Source organism: Amblyomma maculatum, chromosome 6 (assembly GCF_055883805.1).
Source record: "Amblyomma maculatum isolate TAMU_Amacu chromosome 6, ASM5588380v1, whole genome shotgun sequence".
Taxonomy (NCBI): domain Eukaryota; kingdom Metazoa; phylum Arthropoda; class Arachnida; order Ixodida; family Ixodidae; genus Amblyomma; species Amblyomma maculatum.
Window position 1 is genome coordinate 165036645 of NC_139349.1, and position 21707 is coordinate 165058351.

The following is a 21707-nucleotide window of genomic DNA, read 5'->3' on the forward strand; positions in this document are numbered from 1 at the left end:
CACCAGCGTTCTATAATTCGTTTACAGGAAATGTAAGGCGCAGTATCTGTCACTAGCGGAATCCCGTTAGACTCGCTGTAGACAAGGGGAATTATGAAGAAAATTTCATGATCTGGGGCGTGGCGCAGTTGGTGATCCAAGGAATGGAGGTCCGATACTCAGTGGAGACAAGGTTTATTAATTTGTTTTTAACTCTCGTTCTCTAAAGCGTGACAACTCTGCTAACAACCTTATGTCAAAAACGATGAGTCATTAAAGGCTTCCGCCTTAATACCTTTGTCACACGGCCAATCTCCATGTCCATTGAGTGAATGGCCGTTGAAATTTTCGAGGGTCATCGAGATGCACCACTGCCGATCCCCATTGAGTTCAATCTATATCGACTCAATGGGGATTGAAACTTCCTGCGAGATACCCTCTGTCACACGGGCAATCTGAATTCCCGTTGAGTGAATCGCCATTGAAATTTTAGATGGGCATCGAGTTACACCACTGCCACACGGCAAATTTCAATGAGCATTGAATAGTTACCCGTGGCGCTATCCGACAGATAGCGCCACGGGTAACAACATTGAGCAAAAAAATATGAAATGAAACAGGATAATACGAGGCGGACATCGCACTAAGTGCTATATATTTAAATGAATTCGCTCAGAGAAGGGTATTAAAATACTTCACAGCTCAGTATAACCCCCAGACACCACAGGCAAGCAACGGCGGAACGACGACGAACGATGCGCAACCGCCGCATTCATTTTGCGCCAGCAATGCTGCCACAGCATTAACAATAAGACACTCAGAAATCTAGACGACGCTTCTATCACAGCCCTCGCGGACTTTGCGAACGAGTGTTGGAGGGAGGGAAAACTCCCAGCGTCTTGGAAGCATGCCATCGTTAAATTCATCCCAAAACCTGGCAAAAAGCTGGCGCTCGAAAACCTCAGACCTATTTCGCTTACTTCTTGCATAGGAAAACTGATAGAGCACGTCATACTAGACAGACTCCAGTCCCACATGCAAAAAGACCATTTATATCCAAACACTATGGTCGGCTTTAGACCACATTTATCAACACAGGATACAATGCTGAGACTAGCAAACGAAGTCCTATCTCATGAGCAAGAAAGGAGTACCAGGGCAATCCTATCCCTAGATTTAACCAAAGCATTTGATAACGTTAATCACAAAGCAATCCTAGAATCTATTTCGCTGCTGAATGTAGGCGCAAGCACGTTTAACTAAATCAAGGACTTTCTCTCCGACAGGACGGCTAAAATTCAAATTGGCACTATCAAGTCCGACACCTTCACTTTAGGAGATAGAGGAACTCCGCAAGGATCGGTCCTCTCCCCCTTTTTATTCAATATAACCCTAATCAAAATAGCACACGAACTTGCAAGAATCCCAGACCTAGAACACTCTTTGTACGCAGACGATATCACCCTTCGGACCATCAAGGGGAGTATTGGCACGATACAAGATACGCTACAACAAGCGGTAGACGTAGTCGTACAGGAGGCGCAAGCCGCGGGACTCGCGTGTTCCCCCCAGAAATCTGAATTACTCATTCTACACCCAAAGCGTCAAATAAAGAATAAAGCGCCTGCGATCGAAATCTACGCGGAAGGTGCAGCCATCCAAGAAGTGGAAACACTAACAATCTTGGGAATGCTCATACAGTCAAAGAAAAAAAAACGACACACTAATTAAGAAACTGAAAGACACCGTCAACCAAATTTCCCTCCTCCTCAGACGAATCGCGAATAGGCGTGGAGGAGTTAAAGAAGCTGAAACCAAGAAACTAGTAGAAGCCTTCGTTCTTAGCAGGAGTTATCTACTCTACAACATACGTCACCCTCACAGTTAAAGAAAGACACGACCTGGATTCTCTAATTAGGCAGTCCTATAAAATTGCGCTTAACCTCCCTCGTCATACTCCAAATGAAACACTACTAAAGTTAGGAATTCATAACACCTTACCGGAAATGATGGAAGCACACCTCACCGCACAATACAAACGACTATCAAGTACTGAAACGGGACGTTTCATCCTAAAAACAGCAGGAATACAATATGAAGGGACCCATGCCCACACTTTGCCGATTCCAAAACACGTGCGCGAGCAATTAATAGTCCGTCCTCTGCATAAAAACATGCATCCAGAATACGATACGGACAGAAGAAGGGCTAGGGCACAAAAATTACACGAAAGATTTTCAGTACAGAAAGACACGGCGCACGTGGACGTGGCAGAACATGCGGACAGAGATGTCTTATCCCTGGCAGTTGTCAATCATCGAGGTTCTCCCCTCGCATCGGCGACAATCAATAAAACAAAATTTCCGGAGGAGGTCGAAGAGGCTGCCATAGCTTTAGCCATTACCTCCACCACTGCCAAATACATCCTTAGCGACTCTAAAACCGCAATTCGAAATTTTGCAAAATGAAGGGTTCACTCCGCAGCCATCAAAATCTTACAAAAAACATCCCATACCCGCCTTATCACATTGATCTGGGTCCCTGCTCATTCGGACCATCCTGGGAACGAGGCAGCGCACCAATTTGCCCGAGGATTCGTAGTTAACCGGGAGGTGCACTGCCCTGAACTCAGGTCAACCAAGGAGCGGATGACAACCTACAAAGAAATTACTACCCACTTCAAGAAAGAAAGATAAATCTTCCCAGAACCACATAGATCTCTAAGTAAAACACAACAAGTCACCTGGCGGCAGCTTCAAACAGACACTTTCTTTAATCCGTAGATGTACTCCATATGGTTCCCAGAGCAGTTCAGCCCTGTCTGTTCTCTCTGTGGACATCAAAAGGCAGACGCACCACACATCCTTTACTCATGTAATCAAGACAAGCCATCACAGAGTCTGCAGCTCTCTACCCAATCTCAGTGGGGGGCCGCGCTGCTCAGCTCCGACTCGGAGGTTCAACTCCGAGTCACGGAGCGGGCCGAAGAGGTCGCCGAACGACATCGTCGGTCGGCCACCTGGCGTCCGGCCTAGAAGAGGAGCCCACCGCGGGGATGGGAACGTCAACCCACCCCGCGCCTACGACCTCTTCTTTAATAAAGTTTACCTCCTCCTCCTCCTCCTCCAGCTCGGCAGTAGTACTCGCTGCGTTCGTATAGCTACTGGTTGGTTGGTTTGTAGGGTTTAACGTCCCAAAGCAACTCAGGCTATGAGAGACGCCGTAGTGGAGGACTCCGGAAATTTCGACCACCTGGGGTTCTTTAACGTGCACTGACATCGCACAGCACACGGGCGCCTTGCTTTTCGCCTCTAGCGAAAAGCTGCCGCCGAGGCCGGGATTCGATCCCCCGTCCTTGGGAACAGTAGTCGAGCGCCGTAACCACTGCGCCACCCCATTGTTATAAGCACATTTAGAGCTCTTCTTGGTCTCAGTTGCCGCAAAGCGTAGTAAAAGGCGAACATGGGCGAAAGACTGCAACATGCCACACTGCTACAGAACACCACCTGGAACAGCGTCAGTTTGTTTACATCTAAACACATCTCCAGAATAACTGCCTGGGGGGCGAGTTGGTGCATGATGAAATTGAACGGCGGCGCAACACGGAAACGGACACAGACAAGAAGGGGACACCACATGCGCACACTACCAACTATTTATAAACGGAAAGGTGGCATATTTATACGTCCATCTCAAGAATCACACTCATCGCCACAGTCCGCTCCAAACCCAACACGTGAACTCCGAGCAGCACCAACAGGAAATCAGACAAGATATTTCTAACCTCTGTAGACAAACTATCAAAAACGGAAAAAAAAAACGGAGGGAAAAAAGAACACACTTTTTTTTTCCTTTTTTTCCTTTTTTTTTCCTTTTTTTTAAAAAAGGAAGGCAGGCCATATCTCATAGCAAATGCAGTCTGGACCGAAAACAGCAGAGTAAGACATTAGAAGCGACCAGCCCGAACCCTCACAAATAAAAAATAAAACGATAATACAATCGTAGCAAAAGCAGAGTCAAAACAGTAAAGCAAAAGCAGTCAGAACCCTAAGCCAACAACAAAAGATGATCGTAGCAATAGCAGAGTCAAAACAAATGAAGCAACAGCAGTAAAAGAAACTAGGCCAACAACAACAAAAGACGATCATAGCAAAGGCCGAGTCAAACAAAGGAAGCAAAAGCAGTCAAAAACCTAAACCAACACCAACATTTGTAGCTCAAGGAGAGTCAAAGAAATGAAGCAAAAGCAGTCAAACACAATCGTATACCAAAGGCATAGTCAAAAAAGGGGGAGCAAAAACAGTCAGGAACCTAAAAGCAACTAAAAACGATCGTAGCAAAAGCAGAGTCAAAACAAAAAGAAAACAACAGCGGTCAAACCTAAAACAAGAGCAACAAAAAGCACTGGTAGCAAATGCAGAATCAAACGGGCGACGAAATTAACAACCCGCCTAACTAAACATCACAAGGCCGTTAAAAATTCCGGGCTTAAAGTCGTACAGTGCATGCCGTCACAAAAAATTATCAAGGAATGAAACTTCATTTCTACGGAGGGATACAGACGAGTCGCTAACACAAATGCTACCCTTCTTTTTGATCATGAAGGCTTCAAGAATTTCCCGTGCCACCTGATCGCGACTCCTGCCCAGAATCCTTATACCGTTAAGCATTGGCTCACAGTTGCAATCTTTGCAATGGGTAGACAAATTTAACCCGCCTCCGTTTTCTAACGATTTCTCATGCTCCCACACATCTCACATTCTCTAGAGGGATCATTTTGACTCCCAAAGAACTAGTTGACGAGCTGTTTAATGCAGTCTAAATAATTCAAACCCGAACATGGCTTGTTTTCTTTAAGCTGATGTCCTATGTCTTACCTTGAATGCGGGGCTGCTCTCAATGTTCCTTGGCATTGCAGTAGCCATTCGCGAACCTCGAGTTAATGCCGATCAAGTTCGATTGTCATTGAAATTCGCCATGTGGCAGTTGCCGATCTCCATTGAGTTCGATCTCCATCGACTCAATGGACTTTGAAACGGCCCGTGTGACAGAGGTATGACAGGGATATAAGAAGATAACCTAGACGTTGTTGTTGTTGTGGCTGTAGCAAGAAGGAAAAGAAAATGCACGGGCCTGCTACTGGCTGTGCAGCTGAGCCACCTCCGCTGCCTCGTGCAGACAGAAGAGAAAATAGAAAAGAAAGAGGGAAAGAAAGACGCGCGCCGCAACAACAGCCGTCGTCCACCACCGAAGCGGTGGCGGGTGCAATAACAGCCTACAACAGATAAAAAAAATGGCTGAGGCTTAGCTTGGTTAAGCCTGGTCAGATGCGAAGCATATTGATTGCTAAACTCGGCTTTCCATGGTTACACTTGGCTAAACTTTTCTTTCCTTGGTTACACGTGCTTTTACACGTTTAAAACTTGGAATGCACAATGTTTCCCCATCGTATAAAACTAGGTAATAGCATGACTCGTTCATCTCTATCTAACTGTGTTACCGACACGCACAATGAACATGTCCCCCAGGCCAACGATACTCGATTGCCACTACGCGAATATGTACGCAAAGCAAAAGCTCTTAGAACACCGACGTGCTAAAGGAATCAACGATTTTGATTTCTTCGGCAACAACACGTTCGTATGGGAAAGGCTCCCCGTAAACTACCCGAGTCCAGCCGGCTTGACGTGCACCAACGGTCGTTACGTCTTCACCAAGCATGGATGTGAGGTCACCTCATGTATACCCTTCGAGCCATATCAACGCCATGGTGGTCCTTCAACTACACCGCCAAAGCCGATAAAGCGGTCCCTACGGACACTGTACAAACCGAATAGCGCAATTTGTTTTGTTACCTAGACAAAGAAACAATAGGTAGTGCGTACGAGCGCGTACCTCGCTATAAGAGCGCCATTACAAGAGCAAAGATGGGACTACCTCCAAACGATACCGCATCACGTGGTGTGACGTCACCATCCACGTGGTCCGCACGGCGTGCAACCGCAGCCGACGGCGCGAGCCGGTCCCCCGTTGTTGTTGTTGTTGAAAAACCTTTATTTCCACCGAGAAGAAGCTCCGTTTCGGACTCCCCGGCACGCAGGCCTGATGGAGCCTTACTCAGGAGCCTCGCGAACTAAGGTCTGGTGAATATACATTGTTGCTTCACGGCCTCAGCCGCCAGGCGGATGGCTTGCTGCTGCTGAGCGGGGTCCTCGCTTCGCAGCAGGGTCTCCCAGGCGTCTCTATCTATATTTTCTTTAGCTCCTGGGCTGTTGTTACATTCCCAAATAATATGATCTCTCTCCTCTGTCGTGACGTCAGCGTATCACGTGGTGTGACGTCACCATACCACGTGGTCCGCACGGCGTGCAACCGCAGCCGACGGCGCGAGCTAGACTTATAGGAGGCGTTGGCTGGACCCCCGACTCTCCTCTGTCGTGACGTCAGCGTATCACGCGGTGTGGCGTAGCATTCCACATTCTTTGCACGGCGTGTAACCGTCACGAAGGGCTGTGGTTTACCTCTAGCAATATGCTTCGCATAAATATTTGGTGGCAGGCTAGCCCCCGCCGCAAGCGGCGGTGACCTACCTGTTCCAGCCCTATCAGGGAAGATAGTCTCCACAGGTGGTCGAAATTACTCCAGAGCCCTCCGCTGCGGCCCCCCATTTCTCTCCGCTTTCACTCGAACCTTCCTCCCTTCCCCTACAGTGCAGGCAGGTGTCCAAATGTGCTGTGCGATGTCAGCGCACGTTAAAGATCCCCAGGTGGTCGAAATTACTCCGTAGCCCTCCACTACGGCTCCTCTTTTTCTCTTTCCACTTTCCTCCCATCTTGCTTCCCTTACGGCGCGGTTGCGGTGTCCACAGAAAAAAAATTACCGACGATTACGTTACTTCCTAATGCGAAATTTGAGCGCAGCAAATAAGCTGTTTCACCTTTTCGATAGATTGAGGCTGAGAAATCGAGCAACACATGTATGCGCTATCACAGAATGTTTTTTTTTTTTTTTCACACGTATTCCTTTAACAAAGACTCCCTTCTCGGCGGCGGCGACGAGCTTCTGCTTCAGCGTCGCTTACACCTGGTTGCTCTCGACGGTGGCGATGAGCCTCCGCTTCGGCGGTGCGAACGGCAGGGTCTTCTCGGCGGCGGCGATGAGCTTCTGCTTCAGCCTCGCTTACTGCTCTGGATTCTGGCGGCGACGGCGCTGGGCCTCTGCTCTGGCAGCTCGTTTAGCAGCAGCAGCAGCAGCAGCAGCAGCAGCAGCAGCAGCAGCAGCAGCAGCAGCAGCAGCAGCAGCAGCAGCAGCAGCAGCAGCAGCAGCAGCAGCAGCAGCAGCAGCAGCAGCAGCAGCAGCAGCAGCAGCAGCAGCAGCAGCAGCAGCAGCAGCAGCAGCAGCAGCAGCAGCAGCAGCAGCAGCAGCAGCAGCAGCAGCAGCAGCAGCAGCAGCAGCAGCAGCAGCAGCAGCAGCAGCAGCAGCAGCAGCAGCAGCAGCAGCAGCAGCAGCAGCAGCAGCAGCAGCAGCAGCAGCAGCAGCAGCAGCAGCAGCAGCAGCAGCAGCAGCAGCAGCAGCAGCAGCAGCAGCAGCAGCAGCAGCAGCAGCAGCAGCAGCAGCAGCAGCAGCAGCAGCAGCAGCAGCAGCAGCAGCAGCAGCAGCAGCAGCAGCAGCAGCAGCAGCAGCAGCAGCAGCAGCAGCAGCAGCAGCAGCAGCAGCAGCAGCAGCAGCAGCAGCAGCAGCAGCAGCAGCAGCAGCAGCAGCAGCAGCAGCAGCAGCAGCAGCAGCAGCAGCAGCAGCAGCAGCAGCAGCAGCAGCAGCAGCAGCAGCAGCAGCAGCAGCAGCAGCAGCAGCAGCAGCAGCAGCAGCAGCAGCAGCAGCAGCAGCAGCAGCAGCAGCAGCAGCAGCAGCAGCAGCAGCAGCAGCAGCAGCAGCAGCAGCAGCAGCAGCAGCAGCAGCAGCAGCAGCAGCAGCAGCAGCAGCAGCAGCAGCAGCAGCAGCAGCAGCAGCAGCAGCAGCAGCAGCAGCAGCAGCAGCAGCAGCAGCAGCAGCAGCAGCAGCAGCAGCAGCAGCAGCAGCAGCAGCAGCAGCAGCAGCAGCAGCAGCAGCAGCAGCAGCAGCAGCAGCAGCAGCAGCAGCAGCAGCAGCAGCAGCAGCAGCAGCAGCAGCAGCAGCAGCAGCAGCAGCAGCAGCAGCAGCAGCAGCAGCAGCAGCAGCAGCAGCAGCAGCAGCAGCAGCAGCAGCAGCAGCAGCAGCAGCAGCAGCAGCAGCAGCAGCAGCAGCAGCAGCAGCAGCAGCAGCAGCAGCAGCAGCAGCAGCAGCAGCAGCAGCAGCAGCAGCAGCAGCAGCAGCAGCAGCAGCAGCAGCAGCAGCAGCAGCAGCAGCAGCAGCAGCAGCAGCAGCAGCAGCAGCAGCAGCAGCAGCAGCAGCAGCAGCAGCAGCAGCAGCAGCAGCAGCAGCAGCAGCAGCAGCAGCAGCAGCAGCAGCAGCAGCAGCAGCAGCAGCAGCAGCAGCAGCAGCAGCAGCAGCAGCAGCAGCAGCAGCAGCAGCAGCAGCAGCAGCAGCAGCAGCAGCAGCAGCAGCAGCAGCAGCAGCAGCAGCAGCAGCAGCAGCAGCAGCAGCAGCAGCAGCAGCAGCAGCAGCAGCAGCAGCAGCAGCAGCAGCAGCAGCAGCAGCAGCAGCAGCAGCAGCAGCAGCAGCAGCAGCAGCAGCAGCAGCAGCAGCAGCAGCAGCAGCAGCAGCAGCAGCAGCAGCAGCAGCAGCAGCAGCAGCAGCAGCAGCAGCAGCAGCAGCAGCAGCAGCAGCAGCAGCAGCAGCAGCAGCAGCAGCAGCAGCAGCAGCAGCAGCAGCAGCAGCAGCAGCAGCAGCAGCAGCAGCAGCAGCAGCAGCAGCAGCAGCAGCAGCAGCAGCAGCAGCAGCAGCAGCAGCAGCAGCAGCAGCAGCAGCAGCAGCAGCAGCAGCAGCAGCAGCAGCAGCAGCAGCAGCAGCAGCAGCAGCAGCAGCAGCAGCAGCAGCAGCAGCAGCAGCAGCAGCAGCAGCAGCAGCAGCAGCAGCAGCAGCAGCAGCAGCAGCAGCAGCAGCAGCAGCAGCAGCAGCAGCAGCAGCAGCAGCAGCAGCAGCAGCAGCAGCAGCAGCAGCAGCAGCAGCAGCAGCAGCAGCAGCAGCAGCAGCAGCAGCAGCAGCAGCAGCAGCAGCAGCAGCAGCAGCAGCAGCAGCAGCAGCAGCAGCAGCAGCAGCAGCAGCAGCAGCAGCAGCAGCAGCAGCAGCAGCAGCAGCAGCAGCAGCAGCAGCAGCAGCAGCAGCAGCAGCAGCAGCAGCAGCAGCAGCAGCAGCAGCAGCAGCAGCAGCAGCAGCAGCAGCAGCAGCAGCAGCAGCAGCAGCAGCAGCAGACGGAGGACTTCCACCGGTCGTCTCGCTCATGGCTCAGAAAGAACTGGCAGATAATTTCGCAGTGGCGAACGGCATGTTTCGGCTCGGGCGGTGCACATATACAGATCCGCCGCCACCGATCTGGCTCTCTGATTGCCACCGCACAGGGGTTGCATTGGAGGAGGAGTGAAGAAAGAAATTAAGTTCGAGCCGGTGCTTAGACAACCGGAGACTCGCAGGAAGAGGGGGGAGGGGGGCGGCGTGTACACCCAGGGGCAAACGATGGGGGAAGAAGCGCGCGCAGCAAGCGGACAACGCGATAAAGGGAGGAGGGAAGAGATAGCAGCGACTGACTGATGCTGCTGACGCCGATAGTGAGTCAACCCCAGCTGCGGAGTTGGTAAGTAAACCCCAGCTGCGGAGGAAAGGGTAAGTAAAAATAAAAAGATATATACATTATTGAACAATAAAATTGGCAGTGGCTTAGCTTGGTTAAGCCTGGTAATTGTGAAAGCAATAGCTATGGCTACGCCTAGGTTCAGCTGGTGGTGAAGCTGGTTGTGGTGCTTGTGGTTATGCTTATGGTTATGCAGTGATTCACTCTGGCCACGGCTTATGGTTCGACTATTGTTTATTGCGGGGTGCTACCTGGTTATTCTATGTATAACTAGTAGCGAGGCAAGGAGTGCCGTGGCTGCAACGATATACTTGGTTGTGGGTGAGGTTAAGGCTGTACAACTGCCGCTCCGGCATCGGCGGTAACGGCATTCTTTACACCAGCAGAAATGAAAGCATCCCTAGAGACTCCGCCCCGCCGGGGTGGTGCAGTGGTAAGACGCCCGACTACTGTTCCGGAGTTCCCGGGATCGAATCCCGGCGTCGGCGGCTGCGTTTCGATGGAGGCGAAACGAAGTGGCGTCCGTGTGATGTGCGATGTCAGCGCACGTTAAAGATCCCCAGGTGGTCGAAATTACTCCGTAGCCCTCCACTACGGCTCCTCTTTCTCTCTATCCACTTTCACTCCCACCTTCAGCCCTTCCCTTACGGCGCGGTTCAGGTGTCCACAGAGCAAGTGCGACAGATACTGCGCCTTTCCCTTTCCACGAACCAAGCAACCAACCAACTTAGAGACTCCGTTGGTTCCACCTGCCGCTAGGCCACCTCCTATAGCATCCAACGTCGCACCCCCGGCGGTAGCTGCTGGAGCCCCAGTCTTCTATTTAGGAGCATGTGGCACAACTGCAGCTCCGCCCGGCCATAGATCAACGCTGGGCTTAACACTCGGTGTGTGAGGGCGTACCCGAATTCTAGCCTCTATACCCAAACGTCGTTCTGAACGGTCTCACAACAATCTCAGGGATGACGTCACTCCGGCTGTAGCGTTCCCTCACGGAGGGAGCGGGAGTTAGGCCGCGGCTGGTAGCTACTGCATCGCGAGCCGACGGCGCGAGCGACGGCATTAAGGCCCCCGTACGGTCGTTTTTAGAGGCGCTGCGCCCGTCCGCCTTCCTCCAGCTGGCGGATGCGTTCGGCACGGGAGGCGCATAGGGTGCTATATGGTCACTTTTGGGCATCTTTTGGGTGACGCATTTCTCCAGCGCTCCGATTGGCGCGCCCGGCGCGCGCTGCTTCGAACGTCGAAACTGCAGATGGCGGATGCGGTGCTGGTTTGGGGAAACTTTTCCTCTTCACGGTGGCTCTCGATCGTCGGCTATCAAATTAATTTTCACCCTAGCTGTAGAGTTATTGAGACCCCGCATATACAGTACAAACAGTATGAACTGACCATTAGCAGAGGTATTAAGTCGCCGGCGATGCAATCGTCCAGCAACAGCGTAGACGCACGCATGCCCCAGGTGGTGGTGGTGGTGAAAACATTTATTACAATACACATAGGTATATACACTAGGTGGGATGCCTAGACAGGCACTCCATTGGCGTTTGCCGCAGCCCGGGCGCGCTGCGTTAAGACCTTTTGGGCCTCTAGGGTGCAGCAGCCGGACAAGGTCGCCTCCCAGTTCCCTCGGGTGGGGTTGGGGATAGGGGGCAAAGATGGGTTTTTCTGGCAGGCCCACACCATGTGGTAGGTGTCAGACACCTCCCCACAGTGCGAGCACAGCCCGTCGAATTGCGGATCAAAATGTTTTAGAGTAGCCGGGCACAACATTGTATTGGTGAACAGGCGCAGGAGCACCCGCTCGTTAGCCTTCCCCAGCCCTTTGCACGGGGTGGGAAGAGTTAGGTGCGTAGATCTGTAATATTCACATATTTCTTTACATTTGTAAACTGGGCTGAAATCAAAATCCTGGTCCGCGTCGGCTCCCGTGGGAAATGCCCGGAGAGAAAGCGCGCGGGCGTCGGCGTCGACTGCCTCATTCCCTTGGAGACCTTGGTGACCTGGAGCCCAAACGAGAGATCGGTACGCGGGATCCGAATCTCGACTGCAATTTTGGTATATGCGGTAAACTAGAGTAGCAGGCCACCCTTGCTGGACGTTCCGACAAGCCCCTCGCGAGTCGATTATGATGTATTTGGAGGAGTCACAGGCTGCAAGGGCGATGGCAACCTCTTCTGCGTGTGTTGGTGACTGGGCCTTGAACGTAAGGCCATCTACTGTTTTGCCCTTGTGGATGACCGCGGCTGTGTACCAACCCCTAGGGTTTGGGCTGGAGACGTCCACATAGAAAACTCCTGGTTTGCCCTTTCACTGCCTCTCCCGAGATAACTCGTGTGTCCACACATGCACACTCCCTGCTTCTCCCGAGTATACTCGTTTTGACTTTTTAACTCGCTCCCTGCCGCTCCCGATTATACTCGTGTAAAAAAAAGATGCAGGCATGTCGCGCCATCTATGGAGAAGACACATAAATTCATAAAACATGTATAAATTTTAAGCGACAGATGGGGTGCATTTGTTTAGATGCGTCCCTTGGTCTTGGCCTCGGCAGAGCAGCCATGGCGAGGCAGCGTTCCGCTTGCGTCCGCGGTTTGACAGACGAAGAAATTCAGGAATTGCTTATGAATTCGGACTCCGATGATAGCGGTGCCTGTGTCGTGCCTTGTTTTGAAGAGTATCCCACCAAAAACGTTTTCTGAACACCTTGAAATCCTAATTAGGAAATAATTGTTTTGTTAATTTTGAATAAAAGTGTTTACATGTCCTACAGAGCATCGCAGTGCATTACTAACATAAATTTTTCACGAAACTAACATAAAAAAAACCGGCAGAGGGAGTGCAGCGACGAGAAAAAAACCCCGCAGCTAAAGGGTCCAAGGCTTCCGCCCGCGCCAGGCGCCGACCATTATGGTCCTCTTTGGACATGTTGGCGGGGAGAGGCCGCAGATGGAGGGCGCGTCTCCATTTTTCGGGAATGCGGCATCTCTCCTCTGTGAGTTGGGTTTGTTGGATGTGATGTCGGGCAAGAAGACGGCGACCCGACTCTGCCTTTGTTAGACGCGTGTATTGATTGGTGAGGTGGGCCTCCCGAAGCTTCTTGAAAGTATTCACCACACCCAGCTCCATGAGACGGCTGGTAGAGGTGGAGACCGGGAGGTCCAGTGCTCGTTTCATGATTTTACGGAGGATAACTTCGAGAGTATCCTCCTCCTGTTTCCGCAATTCGACTGGCCACGAATGCGTTCGCCAGCCGCAAAGCGTCCTTGCATCGTAACCCACCGCGCTTGTTGGAAACCCGGCGGACCATGCGGCCTACCTGGTTCGCCACCTGCCGGAGCTTGGCGAGTATTGTGTCGCATCGTCTCTGGTTGTGTATAAAAAGCCCAAGAACTCTGATTTCCTTAGATTCTTGAATGGGACCGCTTTGCAAGGTGAGATTAATTTGAGTCGAGCATGAGCGTGAGGGGCGTAGTGCACGAATTCAGATTTCTGCGGTGAGCATTGGAGACCACATCCGCGGGCATAGCGGTCCACTATGCTAGCAGCCGTTTGCAGGCTCGTCTCCATGCCCCCCAGACGCCCTTGCGTGGGCCAGAGGGTGATGTCGTCGGCGTACAGCGCGTGCTGCACCCCTTCGACCGCACCCAACTGAGCAGGTAAGCGCATCATTGCAACGTTGAATAGCAGAGGGGACAGCACTGCGCCTTGCGGAGTGCCCCTCGTGCCGAGCAAAAAAGGTCCGTGTTCTTGATCCTGTATTCGGATATAAGACAGTCTGTCTATGAGAAATTGTTTAATGTAGTTGAAAGTGTTCGTGCCACAGTGCGTTTGAATCAAGTGCGTGAGTATGACCTCGTGTGTTACAATGTCGAATGCCCCTTTGAGATCCAGGGCGAGGACGATTTTGTCGTTTCTTGTGCATGTGATGGGGTTCAGTATTTCGCGGTCGAGTTGAAGCAGGACATCCTGTGCGGATCTGTGTGGGCAAAATCCGAACATGGTGTCCGCGGAAGTGTTGTGTTGTTCAAGGTACTCAGACAGCCGGTCCCGCACCATCGTCTCCATCAATTTGCCCACACACAAGGTGAGAGAGATGGGTCGGAGGTTGTTCGTGTCGACTGGTTTCCCAGCTTTGGGAATAAAGGTGACGAGAGCCGTCTTCCATTCAATGGGAAGGGGGGTTTCCCCTGTCCAGATTGCGTTGATATAGTAAGGAAGGCACTGGTGCGCCGTGTCAGGGAGGTTAGCCAAAAGTTTAACGGTGACCTTGTCCCTGCCTCCCCTTCATGGATCACTGCCTTGTCGTGGCGGAGGGGCTTGCGAAACTCGATGAAGTCGTGAGCTCTGCTGTGTAGGGCCACCCAAGATAGACAGGTCACGGCAGAGAGTTCTGACAAAATGTGATTCACTGGAGAAGGTAATGGCAACCCACTCCAGTATTTCCTGCCAAGAAAACCCTATGGCCAGTCACAATACCATTATCGATATGGCGCCGGAAGATGAGCCCCCCAGGTTGGAAGGCGTCCCACATGTTACTGGGGATTAACAAAGGGCGATTCCTAGTAGCTCCAGGACGAATGAAGCGGCTGGGCTAAAGCCAAAAGGACGCTCAGTTGTGGATGTGTCGGGAAGCGACCAAAAAGTCCGATGTTGCAAGGAGATATATCACATAGCAACATGGAATGTAAGATCTATGACGCAAGGTAAACTGGATATCGTCAAGCGAGAAATGGACAGATTGAACATTGATATTTTGGGTATCAGCGAGCTCAAGTGGACCGGAATGGGAAAATTTAACTCCGGCGACCATTATGTCTTTTATTGTGGGCACGAATCCAAGAGAAGGAATGGGGTCGCTCTCATAGTAAACAGAAGAATGGGCAAAGCAGTGCTAGGGTACAACCCCAAAAACGACCGAATGATTTCACTTCGGATCCAAGGTCACGCTTTCAACATAACAGTTATCCAAGTCTATGCACCGACCACTGCTGCTGAAGAAGCTGACGTTGAGAGATTTTATGCGGACCTACAATGCCTTTTAGACAGCACCCCATCATCAGACGTTGTTTTTCTCATAGGAGACTGGAATGCTAAGATCGGGAGCGAAGAAATATCCGGAATTACAGGCAAGTTCGGTCTTGGTGAGCCAAATGAAGCTGGGCAGAGGCTAGTAGAGTTCTGTCAAGAAAACAACCTGACCATAGCGAACACTCATTTTCAACAGCACAAGAGGCGCCTGTACACATGGATTTCACCGGACGGTCTGTACAGGAATCAGATCGATTATATTATTTGCCGGCAGAGATGGAGAAGCGCTATACAAGCAGTAAAAACAAGGCCTGGGGCCGATTGTGGCACCGATCATCAGCTTCTTGTTGCCAAAATTAAGCTTCGATTGAGGAAAACGCAGAAAACTAGAAGGCCTTTCAGGTATGATCTGGACCAGATTCCATTAGAATATGCTGTGGAAGTGAGGAATCGATTTCAAGAATTAGATCTAGAAGACAAAGAGCCCGAAGAGATGTGGACTGATGTTCGTGATATAATACAAAAAGTTGCTACTAAGGTAGTTCCAAAGCAAAAGAAATGCAAAAAAGCAAACTGGCTATCTGAAGAGGCTTTGCAAATAGCTGAGGAAAGTAGGATGGCAAAAGGTATGGGGGAAAGAGAAAGATACAAGGTTCTCAATGCGGATTTTCAGAAAATAGCAAGGAGAGATAAGAATGCCTTCCTGAACATACAGTGTCAAGCAGTTGAGGACAACAGCCAATTAAGGAACACAAGAGCTCTGTATAAGACAATCAAAGATATCAAAGGAAGCTTCTGTGCTAAGCTGGGCGTGATAAAGGACAAACGAGGCAAGGACCTCACTGAAGCCTCAGAGATAAAGAAGAGGTGGCAGGAATACACAGAAGAACTGTACAAGAAGGACCCGGATGTGCAAACCCAACATAGGGCGGTTGTGATTACTGATCTCGAGCCGGGCATTCTGAAGAGTGAAGTTGAATGGGCCTTAGCCAGCCTTGCTAAGAACAAAGCTAGCGGAATTGATGGTATTCCAGCTGAGTTGCTTCAAAACCTCAACCACGACGCTGTTAACACACTGCATACATTATGTCAAAAGATTTGGACAACCCTGCAGTGGCCACAGGATTGGAGGAGGTCAGTTTATATCCCCATTCCAAAGAAAGGCAGTGCCAAAGATTGTTCCAACTACCACACGATCGCGCTTATTTCGCATGCTAGCAAGGTGATGTTAAAAATCCTGCAAGGTAGGCTGCAGCAGTATGTGGATCGGGAGCTTCCGGACGTGCAAGTTGGGTTTCGCAAGGGCAGAGGAACTAGAGACCAAATTGCCAACCTTCGCTGGATCATGGAAAAAGCAAGAGAGTTCCAGAAACCCATTTACTTCTGCTTTATTGATTATGCGAAAGCGTTTGACTGCGTAGATCACAGCAGATTGTGGCAAGCTCTCCAAGAGATGGGAGTTCCAATTCACCTCACCTGCCTCCTCAGGAACTTTTATGAAGGGCAACAGGCCACAGTCAGAACTGGGCATGGTCTTACTGATTGGTTTCCGATTGAGAAAGGGGTGAGGCAAGGCTGCATACTGTCGCCCTGCCTATTTAACCTATATGCAGAGTGCATCATGAGGAAGGCCGGTCTGGACGAGTCTTCAGCTGGGGTGAAGATTGCTGGAAAACGTATCAACAACCTTAGATATGCGGATGATACCACTTTAATGGCAGAAAGTGAAGTGGAACTCAAGAGACTTCTGATGCGCATACAAGAAGAGAGTGAGAAGTTTGGGCTTAAACTGAACATTAAAAAGACGAAGATCATGGCGTCTTGCCCTATCAAGTCCTGGAGCATCAATGGACAAGAAGTGGAAGCTGTGACAGATTTTCTGTTCTTGGGCGCCAAGATTACCTCGGAAGGAGACTGCAGCCATGAAATTAGGAGACGCCTGCTTCTGGGAAAGAGAGCAATGGTTAGCCTTGACCGAGTAGTAAAGAGCAGAGACATTAGTCTGCCAACCAAGATCCGTATAACTCGTGCTATGGTCTTTCCAGTTGTGATGTATGGATGCGAGAGTTGGACTGTGAAAAAGGCTGACCGCCGAAGAATTGACGCGTTTGAATTGTGGTGCTGGCGAAGACTCTTAAGAGTTCCTTGGACTGCCAGAAGATCAAATCAGTCGATATTGTCGACCATAAACCCTGACTGCTCATTGAAGGGTCAAATTCTAAAGTTACAGCTCAGCTACTTTGGTCATCTGATGAGAAGAGAGGAGTCGCTGGAGAAAGATTTGATGTTGGGAAAGGTTGAGGGTCGCCGGAGAAGGGGTAGGCAGCGAACGCGATGGTTAGATGGCATTGTCGAGGCATTGCAGATGAAGCTATGTGATGTTAAGAAGATAGTGAGAGACCGAAAAGCGTGGCGTGACATGGTCCATAGGGTCACGAAGAGTCGGACACGACTGAACGCCTGAACTGAACTGAACTGTCCCTGCCTGGCGCAGTGCCCTTCTTCCTTTTGGCCAGACTGGCCCGCAGATCGTGGAGCCGGAATGGGTTATCCAACTCCGAGTTTTCCCTGCCTGCATAGGAATAGGCCGATCCGCGGGGGTCCTGAATTGTGCACAGGTAGCGATCACGTAGCGCCACTGCCAGCTGCATTGTGTTTCCTTGGAATGGGTGCATGGCTTTGTGTAGATGTTTTTGCGTTTCCGTGCGTGTCTGTGTTGGATTGATGAGGCCTCGGAAGAGCCGCGACGTGTTGCGGCTCGACATTTGCCTCGCCGCCGTGTTGCAACGGTCCACCTAGTTAGAGTCAGCGAGTTTTGGGCCGCGTACTCTGCTGCCTGCCTGGTGAGATCCGCAATGCAAGCTTTCAGCTTCTTGTCGTGTTTCTGACGCTTCCAGCGGCGCGTGAGGCCACGGCGTGCTTCCCAGAGATGCAGGAGGTGGTTGTCCACGTCCGTAACTACCTCTGTGAGCTGTATTTGTTTCTCATGGGAGTGAAGGTGCGCCGTGACTGACTGGGACCAGGTCGTGTAGCCCTGCTCTGTGATGTTCATGTTAGTTTCTGTTGGGAAATTTTGGCGAAAGGTAGTCCAATCGGAGATGCGGGCTTTCGTTGTGGGGCGCTTCAGGGGGCGTGTGTAAACTGTTGTGTTGAGGATACAGTGGTCGCTACCGAGGGTCGCCTCGGTGTTGATCCAGTCTGCGTGTCTTATGTTGCGAGTGAAGGTGAGGTCCGGGCATGTGTCTCGGGTCACCGAGTTGCCTGCGCGGGTGGGAAATGCTGGGTCGGTGTGGAGGGTGAGGCCCAATGTGGACGCCAGTTCTGCCAGCATGCGTCCACGCACTTCCTCCTTACGATAGCCCCATAGCTGGCTAGTGGCTAGGGGCGTTGAAGTCACCCACAATCAGCAGGGGATCACGACCCGCCTCTTTAAGCGCACGTGTTAAGAACGCGTGTTAAGCCGTCCTGCCATGATTAGGAACGGAAATGAGAGATGGGGGTTATGAGACTCCGACCCACAGCCATCACCGGGTGGGGGGGGGGGGCGGGTTTGGAGTCTTCTGATTTCGCATCTGTGGGGCTGACGACAATTTTCTTGGGCCTGTTGAAGGCTTGGATCCCTTCGAGCCGATGGCTCGTTCGGGTGGTTGATATTATGCAGCGGGTGATGGTTGCAGGGACCGATGCCCTACATTTGGTCTCCAAGCAGCCCATGGCCACTTCTACCATTTTCTGGAAATGGGAGGTGAGGCGCGCCTCCATCGCGGCCATTGCCGACGCGAACGCGGGCGGCAATTCGGGCTCACTCTCCATGGCGTCGGGACTCGAGACACCCGTCACAGCGGATAGCTTTTCCTCTAAATTTTGAATTTTGGCGAGCAGTTGCCCGACCTGCGCTTTAAGCTGCTCATTTTGCCTGCGGCTTTCGACATCGACGCCGTGTATCGAGGAAGGAGAAGCGAGTGAGGATGAGGGAAGGCAGGAGGCGGCCCGCGCCCAGCTACTCACCTGAGTGCATTGTTGCTGCGCCGGGGCCCGGGATCCGGCAGCGCCATCTGGTTTGAGGGCGGGGAAGGGCTTGGCATCGTCTCCGTTGGGGGGCGGTGGCGGCGTCTGCTTCTTTGGCGATAAGAGAGTGTTGGTTGGAGCCTTGCCAGGGAGAACAATGGGGGCAGTGCTGAAAGAGAGTAAAAATAGGCTGTTGAAGAATTCCGCAGAGCGCAGTATAGTAACAGTAGCCGCGGGGCTAAACGATGTCCTAAATGGTGACGCTGCAGGAGTGGTGGAAAATTCAGCTAAGGGAGTTGAGGAGATCAGGGAGGTAGCACAGCAAACGCAGGTAATTGTATGCACAGAACCAGAGGTGCTAGGATTGAACGGAAAGCTGGAAAAGGACGTGGTGACAGTTAATCAGGACATAAGAAAGTTAAGCCTGGAGAAGCTTTTCGAAGTGGTTGAGGAAAACAGGGAGGTACATAAAGCAGGTTTTGGTAGGGCTTTTCAGCGAGATGGCATTCATTTTAACAGAAGGGTGGGAGCAGAGATCGGCTGGCGACTGGCAGGCAGGGCTGAAGCTTTTAAGGGGGTCCGCGAGGACTCAAAGCACAGAGGTAGTTAGAAGTGAAGCAGAAGAAAGTGTAATAATGGAGGCTGAGCCCCCCAAAATGGCAAACAGTAGGTCGAGAAAGAAAAGTACAAAAAAAATTTAGCACTAGGATCAGCTACATAAACATGCAAGGAGGTAGAAAAAGAGTGAAATGGCTAGAGATAGAACAGCAGTTGAAGGATGACAAAATAGGTGTGTACGCTCTTTGCGAGACTCATCTCAGAGAACTAGAAGATCCGCCTTTTATAGAAGGCTACGTCTGGGAAGGGGGCAACAGAACGAAAACGGAAAAAAGGGTTTAGGGGTAGGTATGTTGATACACCAGGGAACAAATTGGCAAAGAATTAAATCATCTTGTAAAGAACATATCTGGGTTTCAGGAACAATTGCCGGCATAAGGACATGGCTAGGGGTAGTTTATTTAGGAACAGAACATCAATGCAGGCAAGAAAACAAGGATCTTGTTGAATGCCTCAGTAACGATATAAGCCAGTTTGGAAACGGGGCCAATATTATTCTACTGGGGGACATGAACGGCCACATCGACGATCTGGACGGATACACGGACTGTAACGGGAAGCTAATGCTAGATTTCTGTGAGCGACACGATCTGGTTATAGTAAATAGAGAAACAAAATGTGAAGGCCAAATCACGTGGGAATTCCGCAACAGGCAGACGACCATTGACTATTGTCTAATGTCGCAGGAAATTTATAGCAAGGTCACAAAAATGGAAATAGACGAAGAAGGGGATTGTAGTATGGGAAGTTATCATAAACGTATTAGTCTGCAGATGGGGCCCTTGATGAAAAGAGAAATGGAACTTAGACAAAACGGAAACGCAAAATTAAACGACGATCAAATAGCGCAGATAGCAACAGACATAGAGGAAGCAATAGAGAAAAGCCCCATGGAAGACTGGGATTATGAACAGGTAGAACTACTCATAAGGAGGAAAATTCAGGAGGTTAAAGTAGCAAACCGCTGGAATGGAAAGAAGCCACGAAGCTGTTGGAATAAGGAAATCAGGGAAGCTAATGAACAACGACGGGCTGCTTCAAAGGAACGCCGAGTGGCAAAGAAAGCACAGGTATCTCAAGAGGAAATCGACCAAAAATGGGAATCATAACGACAAAACAAACTTGAGGTACAGGCCCTCGTCCAAAATAAAATAAAGCAGTCCATCAATCACTGGATGGCTGACATACACGATGCCTCTAGAGGCGGAGCCATAAAATTCTGGAACCATATAAGCTGGCTAGGGAAGAAGAATCAAAGAAAGCAGGATCGGATTCAAGATAACGAGGGAAATTGTTTAAAGGGAGACAACGCAGTGAACTACATCACATCAGTTATAGCCGAGTCATTTAATTGCGACGGTAGGGCAATCTCCGCAAATCAGGAAGCAACACAAGGTAGCAGAATACAAAACAGCTTAGAACTGACCAATCTAAACTGGAAAAAGGTAGAAAAAAATATTCCTAAAAACACATCTACAAGAATAGATGGAATACCGATCAAGCTGATTAATGAACTCGGTCCAAAAAGTAAGGAAACGTTGTTAAAAGCTCTGGAAACAGTCATAACGAATAAGCAAATTCCGGACAGCCGGCGGCAGAGTAAAATGAATTTGATTTATAAAGGTAAAGGAGACAGGATGCACATAAAATCCTACAGGCCGATTACCATAACATCTGTTATGTACAGGTTAGCCATGCAGGCGGTGAAATTAAAGGTGCAAGCATGAATAGAAAGTAACAAGATACTCGGAGAACTTCAGAACGGCTTTAGAAATGGTAGGCGCTTAGATGATAGCATGTTCGTGCTTACCTAATGCATTGAAATATCTAGAGTGGAAAATAGACCCTTGTATTTGGCCTTCCTGGACACAAACGGGGCGTACGACAACGTAAGCAGGGAACTCCTGTGAAACATATTAAAAGAAGAAGGTATCGGTTATGAAATATTAGAGTTCCTACAGGAAATATACCAGGAAAACAAGGTAGAAATTACATGGGAAGGGATAAGAAGTACGGAAGATGTCAAAGTATGCAAAGGATTAAGACAAGGCTGTCCTCTATAACCGGTGCTGTTCATGCTTTATTTGATAAACCTGGAACGGAGGATACAAGACAGTAACCTAGGATTTAACCTGTCATATAGATTAGGTGGAAAGGCGGTAGAGCAGCGCCTCCCCGGTTTGATGTATGCAGACGATATTGTGCTGCTAGCTGAGAGTCTGGAAGAATTGCAAACTCTAGTTAAGTATTGCGGAGACGAAGGGGACGCTCTAGGCTTCAGTTTCATCGCAGTTAAGTCGGGGCTGATGAT

At 51.1% G+C, this 21707-nt stretch overlaps 1 pseudogene; it reads right to left on the minus strand.

Moving 5' to 3' along the window:
* The window catches only part of LOC146187339 (uncharacterized), a 139467-nt pseudogene that overhangs the window by 70389 nt on the left and 47371 nt on the right, over positions 1 to 21707 (minus strand).